Source organism: Mobula hypostoma, chromosome X1 (genome assembly GCF_963921235.1).
Source record: "Mobula hypostoma chromosome X1, sMobHyp1.1, whole genome shotgun sequence".
NCBI classification, from domain to species: domain Eukaryota; kingdom Metazoa; phylum Chordata; class Chondrichthyes; order Myliobatiformes; family Myliobatidae; genus Mobula; species Mobula hypostoma.
The window spans coordinates 31,150,870-31,156,869 of record NC_086128.1 but is presented as its reverse complement, the minus strand read 5'-3'; the positions used below and the strand labels follow the sequence as shown (position 1 = coordinate 31,156,869).

The 6,000-nt window shown below is 42.9% G+C and overlaps 1 protein-coding gene across 3 annotated transcripts in view; it reads left to right on the top strand.

The window, feature by feature from the left end:
• The first annotated feature begins 2,566 nt into the window (after positions 1-2,566).
• LOC134340105 (gasdermin-A-like) overlaps positions 2,567-6,000 on the top strand; it is a 47,485-nt gene continuing 44,051 nt past the window's right edge. Inside the window, exon 1 of one of the 3 annotated variants that reach the window (XM_063036952.1) lies at positions 2,567-2,640. The gene's annotated coding sequence lies outside the window, so the exon portion shown is untranslated. The remainder of the gene's footprint in view (positions 2,641-6,000) is intronic. The other 2 variants (XM_063036949.1, XM_063036951.1) reach the window with 2 other exon arrangements.

Here is a 6,000-nt window from a genome sequence, read left to right as displayed (position 1 = left end):
AATCGTCTATACTACAAGAATAAAGTCCAGACTGTCCAAACTCTCCCTATAACCCCGTCCCTTGAGGTCTGGCAACATCTATGTAAATCTTTCCTATAGCAGGGTGACCAAAACTCAATATAGTGCTTGATGTGGCCTCACCAGTATCTTGTACAATTGCAACATAATATTACTTCAGTTTAAACTGACCACAAGGGATGGAGGGTGCTGTAGCTGTCGCAGCCAGACCCCAACTTCCTTACTGCTGCAACCACACAAAGTGACTGTTTTCTCACAGTTTAATGCCGACAACTGTGAGTTGTTGCACTTTGGGAGGACAAACCTAGGCAGGACTTACACAGTGAATGGTAGGATACTGAGGAATGTGGTAGAACAGAGCAATCTAGGAATACAGATCCATGCTTCCTTGAAAGTGGCATCACAGTTAGATAGGGCATTGCCCTTTATAAATCAAAATATATAAAGTAGTGGAGATAGGATACTATGTTGAAGTTGTATAAACATTGGTGAGGCAAAATTTGGAGTAGTGTGTGCAGTTCTGGTCACCTACTTACAGGAAAGAGATAAGATCAATAATATTAACACACATAATGCTGGAGGAACTCAGCTTGCCAGGCAGCATCTAGGAAAAGAGTATAGTTGACATTTCCTTCAGCATCTTGTGTGTGTTCCTCCGGTTTCCAGCATCTGCAGATTTTCTCTTTTTTTGAGATCAATAAGATCAAAAGAGTTCAGAGAAAAATGTTGCTGGGACTTGAAGACCTGAGTTATAGGCAAAGGTTGAACAGCTCAGAACTTTATTCCCTGGAATATAGCATCGCTTTAAGTGAGAAGCAAAAGAATTAAAAGGAATTGAGGGGCAACTTTTTCCATGCAGAGGGTGGAACATGGAATGTTCTGTCAAATGAAGTGGCAGAGGTGGTTACAATCGCATCATTTAAAAAAGATGCTTCAAGAGGTATATTGTCATTGTGGCTATCCCTCGAGGTCGAGGATGATGGTCTTCGTTCTGTACAGAGCGAAGACGCCTGTGCATGTATTTGTTTAACGTGTACTTGATGTTGCATTCCAAGAAGCACACGATACTTCACAAATCAACCAACTGATTCCAATGGCATGGAAACCACGACGATCGGAGCTCATGGATTTGTTGCAGCCTTCATCCGCCTTAACAGCCGTTGAGTTCAAAGTAACTTCATCCGCCTGTTCCACCGTTGAGGTCTTGGTTGGATTATTCTTTGTCAGGGACCTCACCCTCGACCTTACCGCCATGGGTGACCCTCCCAGGAGCATAGCTCCAGACGGCATTGCTCTCGGGATCTCAGGACCACACAAGCTTCTCCACCACGACAAGGTGACAATCCACAGAGAAGAGAGGTATATGGACAGGAAAGGCTTAGAAGAAATGAGAAATGGGTCAACACAGGCAAATGGGACTAGCTCAGGTAAGGCAACTTGATCAGCATGGACGATTTGGGCCAAAGGGCCTGTTTCTGTGTGGTATGAGTCTAGCACACTATTCTGGAGATTTTTTTTGTCCTAAAGTTGAATTAATAATTCAAGAGAGGTGAAACAAAAGAACTTTTTACCAGTGGCATTACATTGTTCTAATATGAGGAAAATGAGAAAATGTTTTATTGCATGGTGTTTGTAAAAGGCTGTAATTCCATTATTTGCTCATAACCCTTGCTGTTTGTCAGTCTTTGTGTGCAGTTTTTCATAAATTCCAGTGTATTTCTTTGTTTTACCGTGATTGGCTGCTAGCAAATGAATCTCAAGGTAGTATATGGTGACATATAAGATAATAAATGTACTTTGAACTTTGTTAAAGTGAATGTGTGGAAATTGAAGTAAAACATTTGGGTCTTTTCTAGTCTCCTCTAGCCAAGTAATCTGAAGTGTCCATTCCCTGGGCTAACAAGATGGGGGGGATAGAGGAATAGAACCATAGAGGAACATCACGGCACTGAATGAGGCAATTCGGTCCATCAAATCTGTGCTGATCCAGTCAGAGCATTCTTACCAAACCCTTTCTCCTCCTCTTTCTTTGTAACTCTGTAAATAACTCTGTGTAAATAGTGCTTATTCAATGTACTGAATGCATTGATTAATTTTGCTTTAACCACCCTGACTCTTTAGGGGTGGCACGGTGGTATAGGGCAGTTACAGCACCAGCCACCCAGGATCAATTCCCACCGCTGTCTGTAAGGACTTTGTACTTCTCCTCGTGACCACGTGGGTTTCCTCCCACATTCTAAAGACCGTACTTGGGAGGTGTGGGTTCATTGGGCCGGTAGGGCCTGTTACCATGCTATATCTCTAAATAAAAAAAACTATATATATAAAACAAAATTGCAATAGCTTTGGAAGGGAAAAAACATGGGACTATAAGATTCTTTTTCAAAGTTATGACACTTTGAAAAGTGTCAAATTACCTTTAGGGCCAAATTACTTTTTTTCTATTCTGTACAGTTCATATTATCGAAGCCATTGAACTAAAAGTTGCAATCTCCAGTCTGAATTTACACCTACCTTGCGTAAGTCATCTTAACCACTTCCGGTGGAACTTCTGTCTCTTTATGTGTGTTGAAAAGAATGTAAATTTTTATCCAAGAATTAGAATGCTTGTCTCCTGTCAAGGTAAGCCTCAACGTCTCTGTTTTAGTGTGATTTGTCCTTCAAATTCTGGCTTTGTTCAAGCAGTTTTTAACATTTTATGATAGATTCTTTTATAATAAAATGATGAATTGTTCTCAGACTGGGAGGGCTGCCCTGCCTGGATGATTAAATGGCTGTAATTTGTTGAGTACTGGTAGTTTATATAGAGTTACTTCTGTTCTTTGTCACAATATGTTAACCCTGATTTAAAACAGAGTCTGTGCTAAACTGCAGCCAGCCCCTAAGGAAGAAAAGCAGAACGATTAGCAGCATGGTTTGTAAATAGAACATAGAACATGGAACAGAATAGTACAGCACAGTACAGGCCCTTCGGCCCACAACGTTGTGCCGACCCTTAAACCCTGCCTCCCATATAACCCCCTACCTTAAATTCCTCCATATACCTGTCTAGTAGTCTCTTAAATTTCACTAGTGTATCTGCCTCCACCACTGACTCAGGCAGTGCATTCCATGCACCAACCACTCTCTGAGTCAAAAACCTTCCTCTAATATCCCCCTGGAACTTCCCACCCCTTACCTTAAAGCTACGTCCTCTTGTTTTGAGCAGTGGTGCCCTGGGGAAGAGGCGCTGGCTGCCCACTCTATCTATTCCTCTTAATATCTTGTACACCTCTATCATGTCTCCTCTCATCCTCCTTCTCTCCAAAGAGTAAAGCCCTAGTTCCCTTAATCTCTGATCATAATGCATACTCTCTAAACCAGGCAGCATCCTGGTAAATCTCCTCTGTACCCTTTCCAATGCTTCCACATCCTTCCTATAGTGAGGCGACCAGAACTGGACACAGTACTCCAAGTGTGGCCTAACCAGAGTTTTATAGAGCTGCATCATTACATCGCGACTCTTAAACTCTATCCTTCGACTTATGAAAGCCAACACCCCATAAGCTTTCTTAACTACCCTATCTACCTGCGAGGCAACTTTCAGGGATCTGTGGACATGTACCCCCAGATCCCCCTGCTCCTCCACACTACCAAGTATCCTGCCATTTACTTTGTACTCTGCCTTGGAGTTTGTCCTTCCAAAGTGTACCACCTCACACTTCTCCGGGTTGAACGCCATCTGCCACTTCTCAGCCCACTTCTGCATCCTATCAATGTCTCTCTGCAATCTTCGACAATCCTCTACACTATGCACAACACCACCAACCTTTGTGTCATCTGCAAACTTGCCAACCCACCCTTCTACCCCCACATCCAGGTCGTTAATAAAAATCACGAAAAGTAAGGTCCCAGAACCGATCCTTGTGGGACACCACTAGTCACAACCCTCTACTCCGAATGTACTCCCTCCAACACGACCCTCTGCTTTCTGCAGGCAAGCCAATTCTGAATCCACCTGGCCAAACTTCCCTGGATCTCATGCATTCTGACTTTCTGAATAAGCCTACCACGTGGAACCTTGTCAAATGCCTTACTAAAATCCATATAGATCACATCCACTGCACTACCCTCATCTATATGCCTGGTCACCTCCTCAAAGACTTCTATCAGGCTTGTTAGACACGATCTGCCCTTCACAAAGCCATGCTGACTGACCCTGATCAGACCATGATTCTCTAAATGCCTATAGATCCTATCTCCCACAAAAAACATCATCCCAATTGACACCTGCAAGTTCTAGCCTTATAGCCTCATAATTTGCCCTTCTCCAATCAAAAATTTTCCTGTCCTCTCTGATTCTGTCCTTATGATAATACTAAAGGCCAGGGAGTGGTGGTCACTGACCCCCAGATGCTCACCCACTGAGAGATCTGTGACCTGACCCGGTTCGTTACCTAATACTAGATCTAGTATGGCATTCCCCCTAGTCGGCCTGTCAGCATATTGTGACAGGAATCCGTCCTGGACACACTTAACAAACTCTGCCCCGTCTAAACCATTGGAACTAATCAGGTGCCAATCAATATTAGGGAAGTTAAAGTCACCCATGGTAACAACCTGTTACTTTTGCACCTTTCCAAAATCTGCCATCCAATCTGCTCCTCTGTATCTCTGCTGCTACCAGGGGGCCTATAGAATACTCCCAGTAGAGTAACTGCTCCCTTCCAGTTCCTGACTTCCACCCATATTGACTCAAAAGAGGATCCTGCTACATTACCCACCCTTTCTGTAGCTGTAATAGTATACCTGACCAGTAATGCCACCCCTCCTTCCCTTTTCCCCCCTCTCTATCCCTTTTAAAGCACTGAAATCCAGGAATATTGAGAATCCATTCCTGCCCTCGTGCCAGGCAAGTCTCTGTAATGGCCACTAAATCATAATTCCATGTATGTATCCAAGCTCTCAGTTCATCACCTTTGTTCCTGATGCTTCTTGCATTGAAGTACATGCACTTTAGCCCTTCTACCTTACTGTCTTTACACCCTGGGCTGCTTGTCTAACTAAATCTGGGTTGACTCATTCACCACTGAAGCTCCTGAGTAGATCTCACAAGTGCTTGTGTGAACTACGTCACCGTGATGAGAGGGTGGCATGGCCGCTTAGGGTAATGCCATACAGCACCAACAATCACAAGTCAGGGTAATCAGGTCTGTAAGGAGTTTGTAACCATATGGGTTTCCTCCCATATTCCAAAGACAAACGGTTTAGAGTCAGGAGACAGTGAGTTGTGAGAATGCCATGTTGGTACCAGAAGCATGCCAACACTGTGATTGCTCCCAACACAGTCCTTGCTGACTTAATTTGTCCCGAACGATGAGCTTCACTATCTGTTTTGATGTACATGTGACAAATAAAGTTAATTATAAAATTTATTATCAGGGTACATATATATTACCACATACAACCCAGAGATTCTTTTTCCTACAGACATACTCAGCAAATACTCAGTAACTATAAACAGGAACAATGAAAAGAGCGAGCGTATAGAAGACAAAACTGTGCAAATGCTTATGTAAATAAATAGCAATAAATAATGAGAGCGTGAAAATACAAGATAAAGAGTCCTTAAAATGTGATCATTGGCTGTGGAATGAAGTATTGCAATCACTTGTGTGAACTGCGTCACAGTGACTTTGATAAGGATAAGACCTTCAGATAAAGATAAGTTCTTTAATTTTAAAGAAGAAAAGCAAAATCTTCTTGAAAGATTAGTTTCTCGAAGGAAAGAAGGCTATGGGATTGCTTAGAGTCAGTGGACTGGGCCACATTCAAGGACTCATCAGAAAATCTGAATGAATACATCACGGCGGTCATGGACTTTATAAAGGCAGTTGAGTGTGTCCCTACAAAATCATTCAGAGTTTTCTCAAACCAGAAGTCCTGGATGAACCATGAGATCCGCAAACTGCTGAGGGCCAGATGATAGACATTCAGGTCTGG